The following is a 15,538-nucleotide window of genomic DNA, read 5'->3' on the forward strand; positions in this document are numbered from 1 at the left end:
AAGCAAATGGAGTATAGACTCCTGCACCTCGGTTTTTTTTCTTGTGATAATGATATTGTGATTATAAAGAATTCCTTCACTCTTAAGAATCACATGCTCAAGTATTTAGAGGCAAAATGTCTTGATAGCTCCAACTTATTATTTTTTTAATCAGTAAAGACAGAGATAAAGAAGAAGGAGACAGCGAGAGAGAGAGGGAAAAGGAGAGAGAGAGAGGAGAGAGAGAGAGAATGTTAAACAAGCAAAGAAACTCCAGCACTCAGAAATTGGACTTCTGATGAAAGACTGTAAGCATCTTTGCCTCTGGTTGTATAAGACCACCAGTCATATGAGAGTAGGTACAACTCTTGACTTCTTGTGGGAAGATTATTCGCATTTTAGTTGATTTCACTTACAGCTTGATTGATTTGGAGTTCACGTTGGAAAAACTCCCTATTGCTTATTGTTCAAGGCCAGGCACGTCCATAAGCTCACCATTTGGCTGCCAAGCCTCCACTATTCCTGTGTGTTCTAAAGATCTGCCTTGACTCCGGCTTCCATTCAAGCTCCATTCAAGCTAGCAGGAAGAGCTTTACTCTCTGAAAAGGTGTGTCACAGCAGAAGAATTTTCTTACAGATGTCCCTTCTAGAAAGATCCCAAATTCGTTTCTCTCAATTGATTTTTCAATTTCTACACCCGTCTCATTATATTTTTAATTTAATTTGCAAATAAAATGGCATTTGCATTTTCTTGAGTAACCTTGTCCCTTCAATTACCTCTCATTTCCATTTCTAGAATCTCAATTATGTTATGATATGACGTGCCACAATAATTGCATTGTAAAAAGTCATGAACCATGATAATAGGGAGGCTATTCATGAAGATATTCCCTCACTGTCTATTCACACTAAGGGCCTGATTCATAAATTTGAAAGAAAAATTCCATGATGATGTGAGCTCGTGGAGAATCTTTGTTTTAATAGGTCAAATAGCCCAGGGTACGGGGCATGTTCACATGTGGGAGTTTTTCAACACGGCTGTTAAAGCAAGCCTTTGGGGCTTCTTACTTTAAAAAAATATCAAAAGTAGTTCGATAAAAATTCACTTTCTAAAAAACAAAGGACCCTCAGTCCCAAATTTGACCATTCTATTCTTTTTCTGACTCATTGTTTTTGAGTACCTGACAGCACATGGGTCTATAAAGACTGATTTTCAGCAGCTCATTGGCAAGGTGGACAACTTCAAAGCTTTGCTCCAACTCTTTAATATCTTTGAAAGACTCACCTCTTCATTGCTCAGTCTTTCACCACTTGTGCTTGAAGCACCAATATTCTTTTCTCAAAATCCATTCTGTAATTCAGTTAACTTCAATTGGAACTTTGGCATTGCTATGCTGGGCATCGTGTTGCACAAGATAGGGGAAAGATGAAGGAGTACGATGTGCCCTCCTGGCTTCAAAGGAGAACATGACCATCAGGGAACGGAAGATACACGTACACACTATTCGTACCTTAGCTGTAGTATGATATGTTGCATATGCGAATGATCAACGAAATCTCGTCCTGGTTTCTTTCATTACTCCAGCATAATTAAAGGCTTCTTCCTCATGATTCAAATGCTGTCCACCCTTCACCAAGAGTGGTGCACATTGTATGGTGGTTAGTTGGGTTACCAGCGTAAAATGTGAGTTTCATGACATTTCATTTAATACTTTAGCACCTATCAAGCTTTGTGGTATATAGTAGGGCCTTGAAAATTGTTGCATAAAGTGAATGGATGGATGGATAAGTGACGATCACCAAGAAAACCTGGATGTCTATAAATTCTTCCATGATCAGATCGATACAAGCTTCAGGGTTTGGAGGCTTTTGATTTGAATATGTTTCTGATATTGCTCTGTGAACCCAGGGATAAAATCCCTATGGTAAGGACAAGGAAAAGGAATTCAATTGTTTCCTCTCTCTCTCTCTCTATTTTTTACTACTACTTTTCTTCATTTGTAACAAATTGAATACTACAACAAGTCTTCAACTCTACAATCACGATTTTAGAAATGAACTTCTATACCTCTACTCTGCACTTGTTCGGTGTCTGGTCCAGTTTTATAATTTTCTTACCAATTCCCCATAGGACAAACCCTATCCTAGGTCAACAATTCAATTCCAGGACCACAGAGTTCTTCACTCATCTCTAGTCATTTGTAAGGAGATTGTAGCTCAGTGCCCATTAGGAAGTAGAAATAAAGTCTAAATTCAATGGACATACTGTTTCCAGTGCTACAAAAGAAACGTTGAAATGGTTTTTTGAATATAAAGACCTTTAGGTCCATCTGATTACTTGGACAGGAGAGGGAAAGATTAACTCACTTTCAAACTACTTGAGTTTAAAGTAATGTTGTTATAGAGAATAATGTGTAATATAGAGACGGCTTCAGTTAAGTATCAAGAAGTCAAAGCTATTAAATGGCTTGTAAATCTTGGTACTCAAAACAATGAATGAGTGGTAAAGAAAGCAAGAAAAATACACTTTTTCTTCCTTGAGAAGACATTAAGGAAATGGCAATGAATCTATAAATGCCACTGGTGACTTCTGCCTCTTCTTGGTAGGCATTTAAATGGCTTGAGTGGCAATTAAAGGTGCTTTACACACATTATCTATAATTCTCCGCAGAACTGTGCATGAAGCTCTATTTCCCCTAGCTTACAGATAAACAAACTGAGTCTCAGAAAGGTTCAATAACTGGCTTTAGGGAGACACACCTAGAAATCAAACCCAGATCTATCGCTCTCCATGAATACAATATCTACACGAACTTAAGAAATTCGTTAATAAAATGAATGTCTGACGTTGACCTAATTATAGCATTGAGCGGTATACCAAGCTTGAAAGATGGTAGTGTAGCTTCCACATTAAACCAGGTCTGACTTCAGCATTTCCAGCTTCAGGATGGTCTTCAGTATGAGAATGGGCCACCATTCTTCCTCAACAAGTCTTTCCATTCTTCCCATTCTTCCCATTCTTCCTCAACAAGTCTTGTCTTAATGCAAATCGCAAGATCAGATCTATGTCCCTGAGTGAACTTAAGTTTTGTTTGCTTTTTTGTTTTGTTTTAATCTCAGTAACGCTGGAAGTTTTAGCTTTCCTCTAACTGTTAGTAAAATGTTTTAGGCATGTTACAAGAATTTCCGATAGAAGTTACTAAGAGACGTATATATTTTGGAGATCCTTCCTACTGCACGTGAAATTCTCGAGGCTGTATCTTTTGTTGGATGTAGGGTCATTCGTGTATTAATTATTCGCTGCATAATTATTCATTGGAGACGTATTTATTACTCTCTGTATGTCAAATGTTACACCAGCTACAGGATAGGCCACATAATTTGCAGGTCTTAGTTCAAAATAAAAAAAAGTGTTCAAAAACGAAGTATTTTAAGATAGCAACAGAACATTAAGTCAGGCATAAAGCCCTTCTCAGTTTTCCATACAATTGCATAGATCGGGCATCTCTAAAGCTGACCCTGGCTAGGTGCTCAGGATATAAAGGTGAGTAGAAACTGCTCTTGACCTCATGGAACTTATGGTCTACTAGGAGAGACAGATTAGAAGCAATCACATCAAATATTTTGATTATTTGGCAATAATAAAAACAGTATTAATAATAATTCCATATTAAGTACTCCAAAGGGGTGGGGGTAGGGGGGGAAGATTCTATGAGATAGTTTATCCAAGGAATGGGACTTAGGCCTGGGTTCTGGGAAAGCTTTACAGAAGTTATGTTTAAAAGACAAGAGAAATAAACTAGGGATGAAGGGAAGGAGGAGTCCCTCAGGCAGAAAAAACATTTCATCAGTACTTGCTCAGGGGCTGGGGGGAGGGGCTTAGCCCATCCTAGAATTGGATGAAGGACCCTGTATATGGGGGGGGAAGGGAAAGGGTGGTGGGAGTTAAGACCGCAGAGGTAGATAGTTCCCAGATGCTGGCCAGTACCTGGCCTTGTAGGCCTGTGTAAGGATTTTGGTCTTTATCTTAGGGACAATGGGGATCCACTGAAGAGTTGTAACCAAGGGGCAGGCAGTGGTGGGTCTGAGTAACAGAAAGACTGGAAGGGGGCTAGGGTAGATACAGGGCAAGCAGTTAGGCTGTTGTGGTAGTTGGGGCCAGAGCAAGTGGTAGCTTAGCCTGGGATAAGGGCCGAGGTGGTGGGGAGATGTGGCTGGCCTTTAGCGATGAGGGCTTGGGGCAAGCACGTGCAGAAGGGAGGGTTTCGGCTGAACTTGCACGAGCACGATACCGGCAGATGTTTAAAATTAGGGGCCCAAATGACATTTTGCTTGGCCTTGCTCCTCCTAGAAACTATTCAGAAAAATGGGATAAATACATATTTGGAGCATGAGAAAGGATGAAAAACTTCCCTCTTCTACTAACCCATCTCTCTGTGGGGGAGAGAAAAATCGGTGACTGTTTAGTCTCTTGAGTAGGGAGAGCAGTGGGTGGTCGAAGTTAGAGGTCCGAAGCCTCCCCTACGTCTCCAGAAGCGGGTTTGTCCCGCACTGTTGGATTAGTCCGGAGGGGGAACGGATGGCCCGAAGAGGTGAAGTGCAGAATTTTTGCTGTATTTTCCCTTACCGACGCGACAGCAGGGCCTTTGCGACTCTCAGCTCTCCTTGTGAAGGGAGGTCTGGCCATTTCTGGAAGATCTGTAGAGATAGGAAGCCCCGAAAGCAGGTCTTTCTTGTAAAAGTTCTCTAATTAAAACTGGCTGCCAAAACCCGGCACAGAGCAAAACAAGCCATTTCTTTGATATAATTAATTTAAAAAATCATAGTGGAGCCCTCTCAGTCTTTTGGGCTGAGGAACAAGAGGGTGAGCATCATCATAGCAGGAGTCCCCTCTTTCCAATGCCTTTGCTCTCCTCCCGATTTAGCGGCTGTGATTCCTACTTCTTTTCAGATGCTCCTTTCCCGGGGCCGAATTCTCACCTACTCCAAGGATCATCCTAAAACGTTATTCTCCCCAGGGTAATTTTTACAAGCCCATGCTTGTTATAGCAGGAAAAAATGTATTTGGAATGGTGGCATTTCAAGCTCTCTGCCAATGCACAGTGCCTTCAGCCGTTTGCCAAATCCTTGCAAAGCTGGTCCTACGGCGGGTCACTAGTTATCAGGTCACTAGTCGTGTGTCCATCACGTACTAAGTACAGACTATAATTACTTAGTAAATCCTATTAAAATGAAGCCCACCAGTATTCATGTGTAGTAATATCCGTGGTCTGGCGAACTACATCCATAATGAAATCCTATTTGAATTTCTCAATCTTTTTCCCCACTGACCTATCGGAATTGCTAACAAGCTCCAGTAACAAGCCCGTTAGTGACAGATCGGTGTTACGCATTATTTCCTTTCTTTTGGCCTCACTTGCAGAGAAATGAGCAGAAGTTAGATACCAAGAGGAAAAATTAGAGAGGATGGAGCAAATATAGGCTTGTTGATCTTCGAAAAATTGATGCCTGGAAACATCGGAAGAGCAAGAAACTGAAGACCTGCGTGAATATTTTCTTTTACGTAGACATCATTCGGTCCTCTTAATAAGAGTTGATGCTTTGGGATTTATTATAAAAAACACCAGAATGCTTGTTGTTAAGTTCTCTGTGATGCTGAGAAAAGTGATTATAAATTTTATAAACTGATTTCCCCTCAGCGAGGCAATGTCTTGGCTAATTTTACTCCACTGCTTCTAAAATCATCATGCTACAAATCTCGATGAATCTAACTGCGTGAGGGTGCAGATCTCATTTGCATTTATTGCTAATATTCATAAAACTTCCCACTAGCGCAAGGAAAGTGATGCCCATTGACTGGTTTCCTGCTGGCCATCATCAAGGCTAGGATCATGAATAATGAAGGATGGGGCTGCAGTTCCCACAGAGACGCGGTAGATGGCAGTGTGCAACACAGATTCCTGAGTTTGTGACCTCCGTAGCCGGGCAGATGACTGGGAAGAGATTGCATCTCTGGACCTGAATGTTGTTTTTTTCCAGCCCAGCCAGAGGAAGAGGTTGTCCTCCTAGGAAATGATGTCTCTGCATAAACTTGGTTTTGCTGAATCAGTAAACTGCAGTTCTTTTGAACTGCTCTGACCCCCAAGAATGTTAAGCTTCTTTAATTTAAGTCTGCAAAGAATCTGAACCTCAAAACTCTTCTTCAATGCATGGTGTAATCTTTCGGTTATACGATGTGTTGACCTTCCCATGCTTCATATTTTATTAATCCCTAAAACAAGATCATTCTGGGCAAGCTATAAATAAGCCCTCTGGACATTTCATAAGTACGTGCTGAGTACACTAGGACTTTGTGGTTTGACTTTTCAGCATCATGAGGAGCCTAATTTGAGCAGTCAGCGTCGACTGTGTTTTCTTTGGTTATTTTTAAAGCATTTATATATTTTTGCATATTCCCCCAATAGAATGCTCATTTTTCAGTAGTCCCGAAAGGTACTTAAGGCAAGTAAAATTTCTGATTACAGAAGAGATAGGCATCGAGTTTTGTTGAAGATTTAGAAACTGTGATTACTTCGTTCATAAGCAAAGAAACCCTTTTTAATATGCTGCTCATTATTAAACACTAGCAAAGGAGACCTTAGTTGACATCAGTAACAGATATTTTTAAAAAGGGCATTTCCCTAGAATAGGAGCTCCTAGAGGAAAGGAGAAATGTTATATGTAAATCGTGTGCAGCACTTCATTACACTGAGATTTAATAATTTAAGTAGACATGCACCCATGCTCATGCTTTCCTAACCTTTCCTTCTGTCTGGATTTGTGTCCTGGGACTGGGGGCTTTGCTCCGACCTCTGTCTTGCAGCGTGTGTGGCCTGCCTGGCCTTTCCCACCTGGACAAATATGCTACATCATATTTATTTTTCCAGATCTCTTTGTCCATTTAGATTTCAGACCTCTGCAGTCTCCCGGAACACCTAGCTTTGGCTTTTCCTGGCTTGCCTTCCTCTGCCGGCACGCAGGGCCCAGTGAGGCTGAAATGCTAGGTATTCTCAGAGTTGCCCCAGTGCACCGAAGGCATTGGATTATGGGATTATGTTGCTGATTGTAGGGGTCTCTTTCTTCAGTGGCTCCGAAATAATCTCTTTTGGGGATTGCTCTTCCCCTTCCTCTAGATGCTGGTGTTTCTCAGAGTTCTGCCCTAGGCCCTCCTTCCCCATACCGTACGGCTGTCACGGGCAATGCCCCAGCTACCATTTACACGTACCGCGTACACACAAATCCCTTCCACGCCCATGTCTGTAGCCCAGATCCTTCTCCTGAGCTTCAGAACTGTAGATGTCTCACATTTAGAGAGACACTTAGATGTCTTGCTATAGTAGGCGCATGGGGTAGAATAGTTAGTACGTTATTTGGGGTAGGACAACATGAGTCAATCAATAAATTCACTATGAACTATCAGTCCACAATACTTGTTAGACACTTTTCTGTGGAGAGTCCTAAATAATTGGAATTCTTTTAGGGTGAGAGGAGGGCTTGGTTAGAAAAGTAAAGCTACACGAATCACTTCCATTTGATTCACATAGGATAGATGAGTTGGCATTGCTTTCAAAGGTCTTTGATTTTGGGGCGCCTGAGTGGCTCAGTTGGTTAAGTGTTGGACTTCAGCTCAGGTCATGATCTCACGGTTTGTGGGTTCAAGCCTCGCATCGGGCTCCGTGCTGGCAGCTCAGGGCCTGGAGCCTGCTTCGGATTCTGTGTCTGCCCCTCTCTCTGCCCCTCCCATGCTCATGTTCTGTCTCTCAAACATAAGTAAATGTTAAAAAATACAATAAAACTTCAAAGGTCTTCGATTTTAAGAAATAAACATTAAATGGCATGAGGGTTCTGAAAAGAGGATGTCCAAAAACAGACCAAATCTGTTGTCCTCTGTCATCTATATGTAGACATGGTTAAAAAAGTATATGGGTGACTAACAGCCCATTATACACCACAGAGTGCCTTGTTTACTTCTCGACCTTACTTACCTTCTCATATATTTGTCTTACCTCCCTTCCTTATATTGTAACATATAAATTGTCAGCTGGGTCATTCCTGTGTTTTGGATCCCCTTAGTATTTAACAGAGTATCTTAAGCTAGTAGATACTCAATGGATGTTTGTGTGCAAGGCTTAAAGTGTTGCTGGCTCTTCTGAAGCAGGACAGTTGGTTTGCTTAGTTTATTTGGACCTACCTCATGGCAATGGGCAGCATGCTGCTAAGACACCGTGCTGTGTTTAAATGATAACGAATTGAACGATTGGACTGCATAATTCATCCTATGTTGTGTTCGCAGGACTGTGCTGACTTTGTTAATTAGTCATTACCATTTTTTGTTTGGCAATGATACCGTGCTAAAGAATTCACTAATAGAATTGTAGAAAACAAACAAACAAACAAACAGACAGACAAACAAAACCTAAAAAGTTAATGCCCAGGCATTCAAGTAATAATAAGGTCATTTAGAAATATGTGTCACACCTCTCTCTTTAGTTAGGTGATAACCTATCAAAAAGATGCAAACAAATGGCAGAAAATATCGACAGGATCCAGAATTTTCAATCCCTAGATCAGATCTGATGAGTTACTATGACGATCAAGGCAGCACAGGTTTATAGTTCCAGAAGCTAAAAGAATTAAGTTAGTGGCTATTTTAATCGGACTTCAGTTGTATTGGATTGTATGCATAAAATAGAGACATCACAAGATACTGATCTGAGCAGGATAGATGTTGATTTTGGTCTCATGTGAAAGATGACTAGAGGTAGGCCACCAGGGAGGCTTCGTAACACAGTGAGGGCACTTGGCTTGCTAGAGTCTTAAAGTCATCGTCTGTGAGCTTAAGATGATGACAGCACGTACCTTCCATAGAGCTACAAGAATTCCACGCTGGAAAACAGGTGCAGTCCTTAGAAAAATGCCTGCCAGAAAGCAAGTGCTCAGAGGGTGTGATTTATTCAACGTGAGGGAACCGCAGATGAGTCAAGCGACCGCATGAATAAACGGAGAACCAGCACTGGGGTCACGCATAAGGAAGGATGCAGGAGGGTAGTACAGGAGGCTATAACAGGGGCTTCCGCACTGGCCTGGACCACACTCCCCTCTAGAACTGACCCCCCAGCTGTGTCTGAATGATGGGTGAATAGGCGTTGTCAGGGTGGCTAGATGGGGCTGGTTCTAGTTAGAGGGAACCGACTGTTCGGAATTGTGGAGGAGCACAGGGAAGGAATGAAAGAAGGATGTATGTCGACATTCGAGAGGATGAGGCTGGAGAGAGGGGCAGAGGCCAGGAAGCCATGGCAGGGGCTTTGGCGTGTCTCCGAAGACGGATGGACAGCCACCAAAGAAGATGAACCGGTGGAGGAGGGCGTTAGCAAGCCTGGATCGCTGCCTTGTTTCCTGGGCCGGACTGGTAGTCTCTGACCTCTGTGAGGCTGAGCAGCTGCAGCTGCAGGACTGCAGGCAGCTCGCCTTGATGTACCTCTACTCCCAGGACAGGGGTGGCGGGGGGGGGGGGGGGGCGGTGAAACACAACTTGTTGTGAGAGATCTGCAGGCTCTATTTGATAATACATCGAGCGTCAGCTAATTAGGTGGAGAGGAAATTTATTTTGACTCCGACTTCCTCACCTCCACAAAAATATTTTGACAGTCCGAATCCGGAGGAGAAAACATATGGGTAATCTGAAAACACTTCTAGTTGGCTCTGGAAACCCCGAGAGAGCAACAGCTCGAGGGGCAGGGTCACATGTGTGTGTGCGCTCCGGCACACTCACCGCTCACTCACATTCACACTGTCTCCCTCCAGCCTTTGCTTAGCATCTGGGACCTTCGAGCTGGGAGGAGGGTGGGCCCATTTGGGGTCACTAAGCACTACTCCTTTTTTTTTTTTTTTTTTTTGAGGGTGGGTGGCCTAAGGTCATTGACACATAGAGACCCAAGTTAGAGCTTGTTCTTTTCACAGGTAATTTGCCACAGATAAAGACCTCTGTTGCCAGTTCTTACACAGAAAGGAACACACGTCGTGAATAAACCACATGAACATTCCCTTTTTTTCCTCCCAATTTTGGGCAAATAAATAAATCAATAAATGAAAACCCTTCAAAGGAACAAAAAACAAGAGGCCCATTAATAGGATGAGAGTAGAGGTTACATATCAAATATATAACTATGGAGTCCAACGATCCCTTTTTGTAGTCTGTTTCTGAAAATTAGTGCGAAACTGGGACATTCTGCCCGCAGGTCTCCCCCTGCTTTAGGAAGGTTCATGTTACACCATTTTGCTTTTATAAAAGACCTACCTTAGTACCTGTCTTCGCTAACTGAAAGCAATGCAAAGAGAATTTGCACTTTGACAAAAAAAAAAAAATGTGGAAGCGAAGATAGCATTCAGCGTTTGTTTGACAGGAACCATTACACAGGCAGCGCGCGCTGGGGCAGCGGAGTGGCGCCACCAAGCGCCTCACCCAGGAATTACACCCAGCATCTCAGCGTCCAGCTGCCAGAGCTTTGAAACAGTGTGGTCGCATCTGGGCTTTTTCTTGTTTTATTTTCTGCATCCATTGGCAACATGTATCCTAAGGTATCCGAAATGCCTAAGAGGTTATTAAATGTTGAGTCTGGGGACACTCAAAAAAATGTCCATCTAAATCAATGGAGATTGTTTCTTCGCTTTTACACCATGTGAGAGCTTAGGGAAGTTTTCATAGGAACCTTCTACTTTTGGATGGTGGGGGAAACCTGTTCTCTAAAGTGTCACAAATATTCTCTTTATGGGGTTTGCCAGGTTTGTAATATAGGCTCCCTTTGAAGAGGAGAGTGTGGGAACTCTATTAGCAAATTCTGGCGACATTACTAATTCAGAGATGTGCCCTCCACCTTCTCCCATTTAGACAGACGGGTCCACTTTAATGTGACCAGGCAGCCAAGAGCCAGGGAGGACGAGGTTTGGCGAAAAGAGGAGGCTGCAAACCAGAGAAAGCCCAGCGCCAGCGGAAGGAAGCTCTCTGTGAAAAGCCGCCCCACTGTAGCTGCTGCCTTTTGAAAAATACAAACGGTGTTTGGAACGAATACATCATCTCCTTGCAGGGATCTTAGACTCCTGATCGGGCTGACTGTGCCCGGCTCCCCCATCAATGGCTGTATCTTATCTAACTAGCAAGTGTGAAAGTCGATTTCTTTTTTAATCAGGGAGCTATGGAAACAAGCTTATTTTGTGATTTAGTCTTAACTCACGGAAGCACTAATGATCATTAAAAATGACGCTAAAGCTTAAAAAAACACACACAGTTTTGATCTGTTGTCACGAGGATGCTAAGATATTACACACAAGTGACTGCAAGTATTTTCAGCACTTGAACATGAAAAATGACATTTCTTACTAAATTCAGCATTACAGTAGTTATGAGGAATCTGGGAATTAAAGTATTTCTGGGGAAGATATATTTCTCCCAGCAGATAAAGTCTCAGCAACAGCCACAATTAGAGCTGGCTGAAAAATATAAACTCAGTGAGCAGTGATGCTTTTTGTGACAAATGGTCTGCTGAGGGCCTGATAGATGTTAGTGATAGAAAAAAAAAAACCTGGTTTGGCATTATTATTGCAGTTAAATAGTTTAAGAAGAAAAAAATGAAAAGAACCTTTCTATGATTGGGCAAGAAAGAAGAAAAACGTTTCATATTTAGCTACATCGTATGAGTTAGTTCTGAGACTACAGAAGCCACACGAAAAAGACCGTTGGGTTCATCGTTGGGGTCTTTGGTTGCCAAGAAACTAAGATTTGGAGCTGCCGCTTGGAGTTATGAAATTGGTTGAGAAGCAGTGGACTTCCTTTTTCCAATTAAGTATCTGTGGGAAGCCAAATAGTCTTCACAGGGTTCAACCAAAACAACGTATCGCGACAGATCAAGCAGAAGCAGATGTGAGAAAGCAGCCGGATTTGTTGATTAGGAATTATAGAGGTTTTCAAACACGCAAAATAATGACACTCTTCCACCTTAATTGTATTTTTTTTTTGGTTGTTTTGGAAACTACTTATTGTCTACAAAGCCATGTCATTTATGTTGCCATATAATAGTTTTGTTATTTTAAATGTGTTAAATAAATCTTTAGAAATGTTTGCAGTTTTCATGTGTACTACTGTAAACACGGAGAAGTATAATTTGTATAAACAGGAAGTTTTGGGGGATTTGCAGTTACGTTTAAGAGTGGAAAGGAGCTTATGATGAAACACTTTTTAAAATGTCAGACCCCCGCTATAGATATTTAACTCATGGAAATGGAGACAGAAACTGGGTAAAAAGAGAGAAAAAAGCTGGTCAATTGGCTTTGCAGCAAGAGCAGGAACCCCGAGGAACGGGAGGTTATTCACAATGTGTGTATCTCAGGGAGAGGTTTATTCTTCCTTTCCCTCAACTACTGGAAATCATTGACCTTTCATCTCCCTTTTGTTTGATTATTGTGTGTAGTTCTCCTTCATTATGACTTTTACTGCTGCTTCTACTTTCGTTTTTCTTTTAGAGAGTGTGAGTAGGAGAGATGGGCAGATGGAGAGAGGGAGAGAGAATATTTTTTTCTTTTTCAATGTTTATTGATTTATTTATTTATTTAATTTTGAAAGAGAGAGAGAGAGAGAGAGAGAGACAGAGCAAGAGAGCAAGGGAGCTTGTGAGTGGGGGAGGGGCAGAGAGAGAAGGAGACACAGAATCCTAAGCAGGCTCCAGGCTCTGAAGCTGTCAGCACAGACCTGGGGGGGGGGGGGGGGGGGGGTAGGTGGGCAGGGCTCGAACCCAGGGACCCCCAAATCATGACCTGAGCCAAAGTGGGACGCTTAACTGACTGAGCCACCCAGGCGCCCCAGAGAAAGAGTCTTAAGCAGACTCCATGCCCAGCGCAGAACTCAATGGGGGTTGGGGGGAGGGGGATCCATCCTACAGCCCTGGGATCGTGACCTGAGCTGAAATCGACAGTCAGACGCTCAACAAACTCAGCCACCCACGCACGCTTCTACTTCTTACATAAACGCCATATAATTTATTGTTTAAACTGGGACAGATTTGAAAGTAAAAGGGGATGTTACTAATAATTATGGTGGGGTAACAGGCTTACCTGGTTGCTATCTCTCTCATCCTGTCCGATAACCGTCCCCGAAGAGCAGAACCACCGAGTCCAAGGATATGGAAACTGTTCTAGAGCCTGTTCTCACTCAAAATAGTTTCAGAGATGATAACACCAATTATTACATTAGCCAAGACTTCATTAGATTTCAGCAATGCGCTTCTGTATTTGATCTCCAAAATATTTTGTTTTTTAAAGTTGAGCTCTGAAATTAGAGAATCTCATTTGCATGGCAGTAGGTTTGTTAGTTTAACTCGGAGGATAACCGCTGGAAAATATTGAATGTGACTTCAGGCCAACATCTTGCGCGCGGAGGAGGGTTGCTTGAGTTTACTTGGTCAGGTTGAGATAATCCAATCTTTGGGGTGGAGACAATGACCCTGCACGTGGGTGGAGACAATGTCATAGGAACTATATAAGGCCAGAATCTCTTGAGCTCAAACTCACTTTAGAGAGAAGCTAAGGCTAGCAGACGTGGAGGTGTAGACTTTGGACCTACGAGATGGCTGCAATTGTCCAAATCAGCGTAAGTAGTCTCTTCCCTCTGTGCTATTTCCACTGTCCTATTTCTCTCTCTTTCGATACAAGTTATCTTTTAAATGCTTTTATCTTTAGATTTCTGGAGTCAGTCTCATCCTGTGTCAGGGAACTTTTTCCACCTTCTACTCTAATATTGTCAGTTAAATTTTTACGTATTAACTTCAGGTGGTTTTTTGTTTTTTATGTATAGAAGTGTTTTTTATTATTATTATTTGAATACATATATATATTCTTAAAATTGATTTATTTTGAGAGAGAGAGAGAGCACAAGCTGGGGAGGGGAAGAGAGAGAGGGAGAGAGAGAATCCCAAGCAGGTTCTGCCCTATCAGCACGGAGCCCGACTCAGGGCTTGAACTGCAAACCTTGAGATCATGACCGGAGTTGCAGTCAGATGCTTAACTGACTGAGCCACCCAGGTGCCCCCCGCATACATGTATTTTTATGTGTTTTCAATGACAAATGTATGTGTTTTAAAAGGGTTCCTTTTTATTTTCTAGCATTATTTCTTAAAGCTGTTTCTGGGTTTTTACTTAAATATATTTATCAATTTTTTTTTTCCAAATGTTTATTTAAATTCCAGTTAGTTAACACACAGTGTCATTTTAGTTTCAGGTTAGAATTTAGTGATTCGTCCCTTACATACAACACTCAGTACTTATCACAAGTGCCTTCCTTAATCCCTATCACCTATTGAACCCATTCCCCTACCCACCTTCCCTCCAGCAACCCTCAGTTTGTTCTCTGTCACTGAGGGTCTGTTTCCTGGTTTTCCTCCCCCTCTTGTTTCACTCCTGTGTTCATTTGTTTTGTTGCCATTTGCAAAGGCATGATGTGGATGGAGCTAGAGAGTATTACACTAAGGGAAATAAGTCAGAGAAAGACAAATACCATAGGATTTCATTCAAATGTGGAATTTAAGAATTGCTACTTTTAATAGCTGTATTATAATTAACAGAATTATTTCATTATCTTTATATGATTAGATTGTTTCTGATTGTTTGGAGTCGTAGATAACACGGATAAGGACTTTTTACAAATGCAGTGTTTTTTTTTTTTCTTTTGTTAATTTTTTTCTTGCATATATTCCAAGGTGGGTTGGGCAAGCTCTTTTAGATTGTAAGCACCATATTCAATTTGCCTTAAAAAGTCAGGTTTTGGGGGGTTCCTGGGTGGCTCAGTTGGTCAAGCGTCCCACTTTGGCTCAGGTCATGATCTCACGGCCCGTGAGTTTGAGCCCCACGTCTGGCTCTGTGCTGACAGCTCAGAGCCTGGAGCCTGCTTCAGATTCTGTGCCTCTGTCTCTCTCTGCCCCTCTCCCGCTTGTGCTCTGTCTCTCAAAACTAAACATTAAGGAAAAAAATTCAGGTTTTTGGAAAGTGTGATGGGGATTTAAAGAAGAGGTGTATCTCTTTTCTTTTATTAAAATTTTTTTAACATTACTTATTTTTGAGAGACAAAGAGAGGCAGAGCATGAGCAGGGCAGGGGGAGAGAGAGAGGGAGACACAGAATCTGAAGCAGGCTCCAGGCTCTGAGCTGTTTGTTAGCAGAGAGCCTGACACGAGGCTCGAACTCTCAAACTTCGAGACCATGACCTGAGCTGAAGTCAGATGCTCAACTGGCTGAGCCATCCAGGTGTTCCCCCCGCCCCACCCACTCTTTTTAACATTTATTTATTTATTTTGAGAGAGAGAGAGTGTATGTGTGTCTGTGAGCGTGATAATGCATGAGTGGGTGAGGGGCAAAGAGAGAGAGGGAGAGAGAGAATCCCAAGCAGGGTTCTAACTGTCAGCTCTGTTATTGCAGAGCCTGTCATGGGGCTTGAGATCATGACCTGAGCTGTGAGATCATGACCTGAGCTGAAGTCA

At 42.2% G+C, this 15,538-nt stretch overlaps 1 long non-coding RNA gene across 1 annotated transcript in view; it reads left to right on the top strand.

The window, feature by feature from the left end:
• The window catches only part of LOC122489883, a 28,710-nt gene extending 16,577 nt beyond the window's left edge, over positions 1-12,133 (top strand). The window contains exon 4 of the long non-coding RNA XR_006299030.1: positions 10,907-12,133. This is a non-coding gene — a long non-coding RNA (uncharacterized LOC122489883). The remainder of the gene's footprint in view (positions 1-10,906) is intronic.
• Positions 12,134-15,538: the final 3,405 nt, after the last annotated feature.

The sequence above is a fragment of the Prionailurus bengalensis genome, chromosome B2 (genome assembly GCF_016509475.1).
Source record: "Prionailurus bengalensis isolate Pbe53 chromosome B2, Fcat_Pben_1.1_paternal_pri, whole genome shotgun sequence".
In the NCBI taxonomy this organism is placed as follows: domain Eukaryota; kingdom Metazoa; phylum Chordata; class Mammalia; order Carnivora; family Felidae; genus Prionailurus; species Prionailurus bengalensis.